The following is a 12,816-nucleotide window of genomic DNA, read 5'->3' as shown; positions in this document are numbered from 1 at the left end:
AAATAATTCCTGAATGGGAGATGGCATAGTGCAATAAATTCCTTTTGAGTTCTGTTATAAAGAATATAGAAAAATTATACTTAAAAGTAGGAAAAGGAGCTAGATCTAGAATAAATGTGTCCACATGAGAATTCCTTAAAATTCCAAGCTTGTCTGCATTCTGTATTGATTGAGTGAGTATGGTCAAGTTACTCAAATTGTTATTTGAGTATCTGCTATTTGAGTTATCTGTTTTTCCAATTTTAACTGGAGATGACCTTAATAATCATATCTATATTATAGAGTGTTTGAGATTAAATGACTTACTATATGGAATCATTTAAAATAGAGCCTGGTTCTCAATAAATATTATATGATATGATAATATACTATTATTAATAACAATTATATCCAAATTTATTATCATTAGCTATCATTGTCAAGTAAGAGCTTCAGCAGTTTCTTTTGTCAAACTGTGAAATGATAATCATATTATATTTATATAAAGAAAAAACAGTCTATTTTTAAGGAAAAAAAGTTTTGTTTCTTGAAGGAGGTCTATATAAATACAAACCAAAACAAGAATAATTTTTGCTCCACCTCCTCCCCACATTTCTTTGTGTTATGAAGATGACGACAATGATTTGTTGGACAAAGATTGATGAAGACTGTGTTCTGGTTCCACCTCAGTGAATCAAAGCCTTCATTCCCAATTTTTAAAAAGGACACTTTGGAGGTTTTATGTGGATCAAATGATCAATCACGTGTAAAAGTATTTGTAAAATGCAAAGTACAGTCAAAAGATGAAAGCAGTCAAATGTCCATCTACAGATGAATGGATCAACAAAATGTGATATATACAAACACTGTAATATTATTCAGCCTTATAAAAAGAAGGGAAATTCTGGGGTGCCTGGGTGGCTTAGTCGGTTAAGTGTCTGACTTTGGCTAAGGTCATGATTTCAAGGTTCATGAGTTTGAGCCCTGTGTCGGGCTCTCTGCTGACAGCTCAGAGTCTGGAGCCTGCTTCAAATTCTGTGTCTCCCTCTCTCTCTGCCCCTCCCCCACTTGTGCTCTGATTTCTCTCTCTCAAAAATAAAACGTTAAAAAAAAGAAAGAAAATTCTGAAACATGGATGCACCAGCTTTTCACAAAATGACAAAGACTGTATAATCTCACTTTTATAAGGTTCCTAGAGCAGTCAAATTCATAGAGATAGGAAGTAGAATGGTGGTTGCCAGGGGCTGGGGAAGGGGGATGGAGAATAATTGTTTAATGGATACACATTTCCTGTTTTGGAAGATGAAGAATTCTGGAGACCAGTGGTGGTAATGGTTGCTCAACAGTGTGAACGTGCTTAATGCCACTGAACTGTGCACTTAAAATATTAAGATTTGTTGGGGCGCCTGGGTGGCGCAGTCGGTTAAGCAGTCGGTTAAGCGTCCGACTTCAGCCAGGTCAGGATCTTGTGGTCCGTGAGTTCGAGCCCCGCGTCAGGCTCTGGGCTGATGGCCCAGAGCCTGGAGCCTGCTTCCGATTCTGTGTCTCCCTCTCTCTCTGCCCCTCCCCCGTTCATGCTCTGTCTCTCTCTGTCCCAAAAATAAATAAAAAAAATGTTGAAAAAAAAAATTAAAAAAAAAAAAATTAAGATTTGTTAAATGTCATGTGATATATACTTTACCACAATTAAAAATAATTTTGAAATGTAAAGCGCATTACCAATGTCAGTTTTGTTTTTGTTTTTGTCTTTTTGATTGTTATAATGTTAGCATTTTCATTGTATTCTTTTCCAGCAACACCTGCTGCTGCAGTCTTGTCTGTGTGTGCATTTTCTTTCCATCTTGTGATGTTGCTGTTACAGCTTTTTCTCAGTAATTGAAACTACAGATAGGATAGGATTTTTTCCCTTCAGGTCACGAATATTTCTCCCCTCCCCAGCTCTATCATTGCTCTGCCCCACAAGGTGCCTGCCCCTTTGTTTTGCTCTTTGAGGACACAGAGAGTGGTCTCAAGGAGGCAGCCACCCCCCCCCCCCCCCCACCTCCAAGGGCAGACTTTCACCTCAGGGAGTTTCTTCTACCCTAGTGCTCATGATTGTTAGAAACTGCATTATCACCAGGGATAAAATTAAAGAAAGGAATAATTTTGGTTCTGGCCTGAGGTGTGCAAACCCTTGGCACATGGAGAAATTTGCTCTGAGGCTGCTCAGTGTTGCCAAGTCTTTAGATCACATAGCAGAACCTCTCCTGAGGGTCTGAAGTACCTCCTAGCTGAGCTGACTGGCTTCTGCCTGGTGTCAAATTCCTCCCCCACTGTGAGCCAGAGTTGTGATGTGCCTGACCTCAAGGAGGAAGAGAGCTCATCCTCTGTCTGTATGCTTTTCTTTTTTTTCAAGTTTTTATTTAAATTCTAGTTAGTTAACATATAGTATAATATCGGTTTCAGGAGTAGAATTTAGTGATTCATCACTTACATATAACACCCAGTGCTCATCACAAGTGCCCTCCTGAGTACCCAAAACCCATTAGCCCATCCATCACCCACCTCCCTCCATCAACCCTCAGTTTGTTCTCTATGATTAAGAGTCTCTTGTGGTTTGTTTGCCTCTCTTTTTCCTCCTTCCCCTCTGTTCATCTGTTTTGTTTCTTAAATTCCACATATGAATGAAATAATATGGTATCTGTCTTTCTCTCTCTGTCTAGCACTGCACACCTCAGGTGGACTTGATCTTACATACCCATCCCAGAAATAGATGAGCGACACATGCAAGCAACATGTATAATGTAAAATTTTCTACCACACAAAAAGTGAAAAGAAACAGTGAAATTAATTTTAATGACCCATTAGTTCAATATAAAAATGTTTTAACTTGTAATCAATATAAAATTATTAACCAGATATTTTGTATTAGTTTTTTGTATACTAAATCTTGAGAATGGGGCTGAATTTCATACTTTCAGTACATCTCAATATGGACCAGTCATATTTTGAGTGCCAGTAGCCACAACTAGCTAGTGGTTACCATAATGGACAGTGCTCTTCTGTGGCTTCTTATGTTCTCCTTTGTAATGAGAGTAGGTGTGGATGGGGTGGATTATGGTTAGTAGATTGGGAGCTTTCAGTAAGTAACCTTAGATAAATGACTTCTTGTCTTTTCTTTATTCTGTCTCTGTTCCTCTTTGTCCTCTTCCTCTAAAGGGAGATTGAACTTTAAAACATAGCTTTTAGAGAGGAAGGAGGGATAAAAACCTGGAAGCAGCAAAAGAGACAAGGAAGACTCTCTTTGTTACTAGTGGAGTGAGATCATAGCCATTTTGGGAGAAGGCAATGTACTGATGCTGTCTTCACAGCAGACAGTGTAGAAAGGTTGATGGGGAGGGAGATGAGGGTAACTTTACCAGGAGACGGTAGAGCTTTGCTGCTTCTCTTTAGTCTTGCTGATGGTGTGGAGGCCAGAGGATGTGTGGTCTTACACATGGAACTCTGAGGCCTACAAAGTCTTCCAAGCAGCACACTTGGTATTGGCAAAACACGGATACATATGATAGGATCCTTGTTCTTGAGGAATTCTGACTTATGTGGGCATAGATGTGTTAATTCCAATGAAAAATGCTAAGAGAGAGGAATGCATAGTGTGCCAGAGGAACACAGAAGAGCGTTGGACTAAGTATAGGTTAGGAAAGTGTTGGTGGGAAGTGTCAAAGAAGAGTTCACAGAGAACCTGATAAGTCATCTGAATCTTGAATGACAAGCTGGAAGTTCTTTGGATAGAAGGGAAGGAGGAAGGTGAATGATGACATTACAAGCAGAAGGAGTATTGCTGAGTTTAGAATGAATGGGGGGGTCCTGAAAGGAGATGAACTTAGGGAGGCAGGAACTTAGAGACACTAAAGAGGTTGAACTTGATCCTGTAGCAGAGAAGGAAATATTTAAGAATTGAAAGCAAAAGAATGATATAATCAGACATGCATTTTTGAAAATTTGGCATCTTTGTTTAGATTCTGTGTCACTGAGTGCCACAGTATAGCTCCATCTTTCATCAAACATAGTGTAAGCAATCCAATTAACTTTAAGGAGAAGATGAATTCAAATTAATGGTATTGACTCAATCTTTTGAGAATTTCACAATTCCTCTTGAAAACATAGCTGACATCTCAGAGTCTTACAGTCAAGGTGGGAAATCTGTTTTATATTAACATTGTCAGAGTTTAAGTTTAGTAGTTTGAAGTTGCAGTTGGGAAGGTGTTCAATTAAAATCATATTTCATTCCTAATTGAACATGCCCAAATGGAAATTCTGAGCCTTTCTTTCACCATAGACTCTAAACAGTGGAAAGATCTCTGGGCTTTGACCACATATTTGACTTGCCATCTGAGAACCATTTAAAAAGGAAGGATAACAATGATAATAACAACAGCAACTCCTTTACCTTACCTCAAGCCCTATGTTTTGTAGCATATTTCCATGGAGGCTTTTTGCTCTTGCATATTGAAGTTATGACAAAGTCTGTGTTAAGTGTTTTACAGCTGTTATGAGCCAGCAGAAACTACTCTTTAAAATTTTTTTTTAAAAATGTTTATTTATGAGAAAGAGAGGGAGAGAGAGATCGCGAGCTGGGGAGGGGCAGAGAGAGAGGGAGACACAGAACCTGAAGCAGGCTCCAGGCTCCAAGCTGTCAGCACAAAGCCCAACGCAGGGCTTGAACTCACAAACTGTGAGATCATGACCTGAGAGCCGAAGTCAGATGCTCAACCAACTGAGCCACCCAGGCGCCCTGAAACTACTCTTTGTAAAGAGGTTAAAAAGCTATGTTCTAGAATATGGGAACCTATCTTAAGAGATTAGGATATAACAATTCTTGGGGTGCCTGTGTGGCTCAGTTGGTTAAGTGTCCGACTTCGGCTCAGGTTATGACGTCACTGTTCATGGGTTCAAGCCCTGCATTGGGCTCTGTGCTGACAGCTCAGAGCCTGGAGCCTGCTTCAGATTCTGTGTCTCCCTCTTTCTCTGCCCCTCCCCTGCTTGCACTCTTTCTCTCTCAAAACTAAATTCTGAAATATAAAAAAAAATTAAAAAAAATTCTCCAACAAATGTATGATGTGTAAGATTTGTGAGAGTTCTAAGACTAATAACCTGGTTTAGTAACAGATCTAGTGAGTTCTGAAGAATCTTACATCCCTTGTATGTGCTATTAAAATAGCAAGAGAGCTAGGTTGGTTTTATAATGGTGTGTGGGCAGTTAATACAGTTCCCCAGGTTTTTGTTTAGTGTGGCGATTAGCTTTGTGTTCTTGAGGATGTACATTGTAGGTTTGAAGGGTAGACATTGGGTCACCTTGGATGAAAAAAGTCTTAAAGATATGTTCCATATTCGTTCAGTTGATATTGACATACATCATCATAATGGAGCTATAAAATAGTGTTGCTATATTCATTTATAATGCCCAGTTTGCAGAACTAGGCCAGCAGCACAGTATGAAAAGCTAGGTCTTGCTGCTAAGGACAGAGAGAAAAGTAATAGTGCTGAAGAAAGCTCTGAAATGTCTTTGGAGGGAAATGTGGCTACATTGACCTAAATCTAAAATGCTCTCACTTTATGACTCACAATTTTTATTTCTCAGAATTTATCCTTCATAAACATTGTTTTTTAATTTGTGCCATTTTAGAATTAGAAAATTGAAGGGAATAAGCCCACAAATATATACATTTTAATATAGTCAACCACAGATTGTTTTCATATATTTATCAAAAAGTAAATATTTAATTCAACTAGTCACATTATTCTCCAAACAACCTTATTTTTTAGTGGATCAAATATGAAAAGTTTTGGGGCACCTGCGTGGCTCAGTTGGTTAAGTGTCCAGTTCTTGATTTTGGCTCAGGTCACGATCTTACCATTGTGAAATCAAGCCCTGCATGGAGCTCTGCACTGTCAGCGTTCATATTCTCTCTCTCTCTGTCTCTGTCATGCTCTCTCTCAAAATAAATTAAACTTAAAAAATTGTAAAAACAAATATGAAACATATTCACTGGTTACTTAAAATCCAGATGTTCCTGATTGACAGATGATTGTTTTTCAAATGATGATTCTGGAATTCAAGGTATTTTCCATCCTTGTCTTCATCATCTTCAAAACTTAGCTTCCTAGGTCAACATACTTAATTATATCCAAGATCATCAAGGATGATGTCTGGATAAAGCTTCAAGTGTTACACATCAATTTTAATTACATTCTACTAACTAGAACTCAGTTACATGAGCATACATACCTCCAAGGGAGCCTTAAAAAATATATTATTGACTTGAAGAAGAGGAAATGTATTTGTCTCTGTCAGTGTCTTAACTTCTTAGTTGACAAACATCCATCCTATGTGACCTACATGTAGGCATAAGCAGTTTGAAAAGTATGGAGATGATGTAGATGTTTAATAGGCTCATTAAGGATATAGTGGACAGGATCTTTAAACTGTCATTTGGACAACAGGAACGGGAGACTCTAGGTCTAACAAAGCTTGAAAGTAATGACATGAAAGCATCTGATGTCAAACAAATTTTTTAGCTAAGAAGTAATTTATTAAGGGGGTGCCTAGGTGGCTCAGTTGGTTAAGCATTTGACTCTTGATTTCTGCCTGGATCATGATCTCACAGTTCCTAAATTCAAGCCCTGCATTGGGCTCTGCACTGACAGCATGGAGCCTGCTTGGGATTCTCTGTCACTCCCGGCCCCTCTCCTCCTCATACATGCTCTCTTGCACTCTGGCTCTCAAAAATAAACAAACATTTAAAAAAAAAGTAGTTTCTTAAGGTTAGGAGAGGAAACTCTGGAAGGAATAATACTATGTTAGCTTGGAATATGTGTGTATATGTGCATACGTGTGTGTATTTGTGAGTGCACCTATGAATGTGTGCACATTCGTGTAGTTTTCATCCTCGATATGATAATCACTGAGGGTGAAACATGCTCAAGTCTGTATGATGCACATTAATTGCCTCCATTGCTCCTGGGGTTGAGGTCTCCAGAGACAGGCTTCAGAGTCTGGAAAGGATAAGTAATGGGGAATGGAAAGATTTGTGGCTTGTTTTATTCTCTGAGTAAAACCTGAAAGGGATCTTTGTAAAGAAAGGAACCAAAAAGCGTCCTACCAAGGAGCTGATATCTCTGACTTCTGGGCTGCACTGGGTGGGATAAGTAGGTCTGGGCACATGGAACAATAACTTCTTTCCTGTGTCTCATTGTCCATTTTGTTTTATCTATTGATAAGAAAATGGAGCAAAATTTTCATGATTATTTTCCTTTGCAAACACCATTCCTCTTATACAAACCATATTAGACATGGGATTAAAGAAATGTTTTCATTAAGTTATCATTCTGTCTTTGCAGGTCATCTTCAAAAGAACTGTTCTTTGAAGTAGGAGGTTTTTCTAAGTTTCTAGTTTCTTTTTCTTTTCTTTTTATACGGAAATAGTTCATTTTTTTACCTTTTTAAAAAATGTTTCAAGTTTTTATTTAAATTCTAGTTAGTTAACATATGGTATAATATTGGTTTTAGAAGTAGAATTTAGTGATTCATCACTTACACATAACATCCAGTGCTCATCACAAGTGCCCTCCTCAGTACCCATCACCCATTTAGCCCATTCCCCACCCACCTCCCTCCACCAACCCTCAGTCTGTTCTTTATTATTAAGAGTTTTTTATAGTTTGCCTCTCTCTCTCTCTTTTTTCTTTCCCCTCTATTCATGTGTTGAAAAGGACTGTATTCTTAGCCAACAGGAAAAGGGATCAATTTTTCTTTAAAACACTGGCAACAATTTAGATGACTCTCTTGTTTACTGTTCTCTTTCACATGAGTGACAACATAGCAGATCAACACCCATTATGTGTGGCTTGTAGGAGAGGAAAACTTTGTAAGTGGAAGCTAATTTATTTAATGAGGTATAATACTCAGATTCAAAGGAGTCAAAAGAAAACAGGGGACTGGGGAATGAAGTGGGCTCAGAGAGAGACCCAAAGGCGAGGAAAGGCAAGGAAAGGAACACTTGTCTTCAGCATGTTGACGTGTGGGAACAGAAGGAGCCAGGATGTTCAGAGTGGCTCTCTCCTGTGAGGCATCCCAGGTGAGAGAACAATCAGAAGAGATCTAAAGAGTATTACTGTGGCAAATGGAACGTGAGGTCTCTTTTCTGTGTCTTCTCAGTTCCTGAGGAGCATTTCATTACCTGTACTGATTTTAAAGCCTAGGAGGTTAGGTGTCTACCATTGCATGTCTCTTGAATTCATTCCTGGTATCTTTTTGCTTATACATTACCCTAAGTCAGGCTCTTCAGGCTTTTTCTTTGGGCTACTGAAACTGCTTTCTAATAGTTTACTGCAAATTCATTACCCTCTAATTGTCTTGCAAATGTAGCTTCCATAAACCTTTGATCCTTGTGTTCTTGTACTAGTCTAGCTCCAATTGTTTTCCATTGACTAGCAAATGAAGCCTGAATTAGACTGGCAGTGAGTGAGTCCTCTGCCAAGTGGCCCAATCTGTGAAAATTGTATCCCACTGTTCCTTAACAAGTACTCTAATTTTCACTCTTTTGGGCTTTTCTCTAAACACAACGTCTTACAGCCAAATCTTTTCACATTATCATTAGTATATGCTATTAATGTTCTGCCTCCGTCACTGACCTTTTGCTAAAGCCTTTCCTTATTTTTTCCAACTGAGTATAATCATGTCTCGTGATGAGAAAATATTTTGTTCTGATTTGTCATATGCTGTTACAGTGTCAGTGGCAGCACCATGATATAGGTGGAGGGATGTATGGGGCTCCCTATGAATTTCCCACAAATAAACATAGTCTAAGTAAAAACAATTTCCTTTCTATGCAAATGTGATTCCAAGGTCAATCTCCTCAGATCTCTTCCAATCAGATTTAAGCTCCTAAACTCCTTTTATGTAGAAATTCTGGAGCCATGAATGTATTGTTTGAAGTTGCTTTGAACAAAATATATTTGACATAAGTTACAAAAGAGCAGGGACTCTGCATTTTTATTCATCACTTTTTTGCTATCTCCCAGAACAGTGCCTGGCAATAATATGTACATAATAAATGTTTATTGAATAAATGAGAGAGGGAAGGAGATGAAAAGGAAAGAACTCACCCTTCCAAAGGGAAGTTAGTAATATCACAAGCCTGAATTGAGGAAAACAAGCATGTATCTCTTCACCAGGACAAAGAAAGAAGAAAAATAGTGTTAATATTTCTTTGGTTCTTACAGTCTTCTGTCACGTCCACAGGTCACACTAATAAGGACTGTGGAGACTACTAACATCTCTGGGTCTGTGAGTGAGTTCATCCTCCTGGGCTTCCCATGCCGCAGGGAGATCCAGATCCTCCTCTTTGTCATCTTCTCCCTCATCTACCTTCTGACTCTCATGGGGAACACATCCATCATCTGTGCCGTGTGGTCAAGCCGGAAACTCCACACACCCATGTACATCCTCCTGGCCAACTTCTCCTTCCTGGAGATCTGCTATGTCAGTTCTGATGTGCCCAAAATGTTGGCCAACATCATCTCCCAGACTAAGAGTATCTCCTATGCTGGCTGCCTGCTCCAGTTCTACTTCTTTTCGATGTGTGCCGCTGAGGGCTTATTTCTGTCAGTGATGTCTTTTGATTGATTACTTGCCATTTGTAGACCTTTCCGCTATCCTACCATAATGACCCACCACCTATGCACTCAGTTAGTGGTCTTCTGCTGGGTAGGGGCTTTCTCTGGTTACTGACTCCTTTGACTCTAATATCTCAGGTGCCTTTCTGCGGTCCAAACACCACTGACCATTTTCTCTGTGATCTTGCACTTTTGCTGACATTGTCCTGTGCTCCAGTATGTGAAATTACTCAAATCTGTGGTATCAATAGCTCTCTCATCATCTTTCTCACTTTCCTGTACATGGCACTTACTTCTCTGTCTTGAGTGTGGTGTTATAGGTGCCCCAGGCTCAGGAAGGCATAAGGCTTTCTTTACTTGTGCCTCCCACCTTGCTGTGGTGTGTCTGTTCTATGGTTCAGTCATGGTGATGTACATTAGCCCAGGTTCTGGGGACTATCCTGGGATGCAGAAATTTGTGACCTTGTTCTATGCTTTCGCAACCCCACTCTTTAATCCCTTGATTTACAACTTCTGGAACAAAGATATGAAAGAGGCACTCAAGAAAATTCTGAATGTGTTATTATGGGAAATCGCTAAAGGATTCAAAAGTTGAATTTAGTATACGGCAAGTCTAGGAGGATGGAAGGTAACAAAAATGAGATTATGGTTTTTTCCCTTCATTTTATTTTATTTTCATATATTGGGAGGATGATTTTTAAAAATTCACTAGACTCATGATTTAAGTCTTAGGAAGTTATTATTCTTATGTTGCAGTTACCTTAGATACAGTTAGTTTGAAATACAACTTGGTAAGATTTTCATGTATTCCTCTATAATTGAGTTTTTTAGTTTCTTTTGGTTTTAATTAAATACTACTTGATGTCTTTCAACATTTTCAAATTCTGCTTTCATCAGAGCCAGTTGTTCTTTTCAGAGAATAACGAATGTTGAATGTATTGCAATCACACACATAATTAACCAGTTTTTTTAAAAAAACCCTCAATATTGGGGACAATTTTAAACTTTCTTAAAAAAAAAGGTTTCATTAATTTTTGGGAGAGCACAAGTGTGGGAGGGGAAGAGAGAGAGAGAGTGACAGAGGATCTGAAGCAGGCTCTGCACTGACAGCACTGAGCCCAATGTGGGGCTTGATCTCATGAACCATGAGATCATGACCTGAGCTGAAGTCAGATGCTCAACCAACTGAGCCACCTAGGTGCCCCTCAGGAACAGTTTTAAAGCACTACTTTTACATATTCCATAATTCTAAGTATAGTTTTGGGCACCAACAAGCATCCTCAGTAAGATTATAATGACTTGCTTGACTCCCACATTTTGCCAGTGCTTTCATTTTAGGAGGTAGGTCTAATGTATATATATTTTTTTCAGGAAAGTCCACTCCTAATTCAAATGTCTGATCCTAAATTTGATAACCTCCTTTTAAATTAGCCCTAGCTATACTTATTTGTTAATGGCTCCACTGATCTATAACCTGAACCTAAAATCTTAACCTTCATAAATCCCTTACCTTTTCATTCCCAATCTTAATGTCATTAAGTTCTGTGGCATCTTCCCTGTGATCCTTTGTTGTCCTCCTTCATTTTTGTCTAGGTTCTAGCACTCCATGCCTTTATAGGCATAACTTAAACTTCTTTTCCATCAGTCCTTATGCTTATCTCCTTTCTACTTATACAAACTTTGGAGACAAATCCCAAATTCTTCTGTTTTGTTTTGTTTGGTGGTTTTATGTCATCATAAATTTGTTCAAACCAGAAGAATATACAACACCAAGAGTGAACCCTAATGTAGACTATGGACACTGGGTGATGATTCTATGTCAATGTATGTTCATCAGTTGTAACAAATATACCACTCTGGTGGGGGGTGTTGATAACGGGGGAGGTTATGTATGTGCACAGTTAGGGGGCATATGGGAAATCACTGTGAACCTCAAACAACTCTAAAAAATAAAATTTCAAATAAACAAATATATATAAATAAATATATATACATACACATATATAGTTACATTTATATACTGCTCTTTGATCTATGACATCTAACTTATCGTCCTTGTTCTGCTACTTGTTACTCAGTTATAAGATGGCACTAAACATCCAGGTTTTTCCCCATTCCAGGGTGGAGGAGCTTGAAACAGCAGCTTCTAGTTCCCAGAAAGCAGAAGCCCCCTCAGAAACCCCCAGTCTAATTCTCACTGGCTGGAATTATGTCACATGACCAAACTAGCTGCAAGGAAGCTGAAAAAGCAAACGTTTTTAGCTGGACTCATTGCTACTCTGAACAAAGTCAGGCTTCTTTTAGTTACGGAAAAGGGCGATGAACTTTGGGTGGGTGACAGTAGTCCCTGGCACAAGACGGATCTGGAGAGCTTCTCTAATCACTTTAGACTTCATGAAACTCAACAACTGATAACACTGACCTTTGACAAGTATGAAAAAGCTAAGGAAGACGAGCATACAAACTTTCCAGAAGCCACTATGTTTATAAATCTGACTGGAGGCAAATAAGACAGAACTGTTGACTAACCACTTGAAATCACTTTTTGGTGATCACAATAAATGATATTTTTGTAAACAATTGGTACAACCAAATTTGAATAGTAATGAGTTTTTCTGACGACAATCATAATAATATTGAGCAAATAGCATTTGGCAATGAAAGGGCACTTTTGAGTTCCATGGTGAGGAAAACAATTAAAAAGACTAAAGAGAAAAAGACTGTTTTGAGTTGTAGTTTTCTGTGAATCTAATCTTTCAAATGGCACCTTTAATTTAACCATCTTCCCTCAAGGAATATATAAATAATAGTTTTCAGTCTGTTCATTAGAAGGTGATTAAATTACAGAGACCACAGATACTGTCAGCCTACCAAGAGGAAATGAATCACCCCACCAGTCATTCATCTTGGGGCTTTGTGAGATGTGTCCTTAGAAATGGAATGAAATAGGATAGGATAGAAATGCATTATTTGTGATACGGGTGTTATTTTTTTAAAGAAATTTCTGTTTCAGTTGTATATGTATGTATGTAATGGGCACAATGTAAAATAAATTTATTTCTGTGGATTGTGTTCAGAAAAGTTTGAAAAACCATTGTCTTAGCAGTTTCAGAACTCCTAAAAGCAGCCATTGGCATAGGTCGCCAAAAGGAAATCCTGGCCCTAAAAACAGTACAAGAA

The 12,816-nt window shown here is 38.5% G+C and overlaps 1 pseudogene; it reads left to right on the top strand.

The window, feature by feature from the left end:
- Window positions 1–609: 609 nt before the first annotated feature.
- Window positions 610–10,231, top strand: LOC132669695 (olfactory receptor 11H12-like; annotated as a pseudogene).
- Window positions 10,232–12,816: the final 2,585 nt, after the last annotated feature.

This window comes from Panthera onca, chromosome B3 (assembly GCF_046562875.1).
Source record: "Panthera onca isolate mPanOnc1 chromosome B3, mPanOnc1 haplotype 2, whole genome shotgun sequence".
Lineage (NCBI taxonomy): Eukaryota > Metazoa > Chordata > Mammalia > Carnivora > Felidae > Panthera > Panthera onca.
This window is presented reverse-complemented; position numbering and strand designations above follow the sequence as displayed.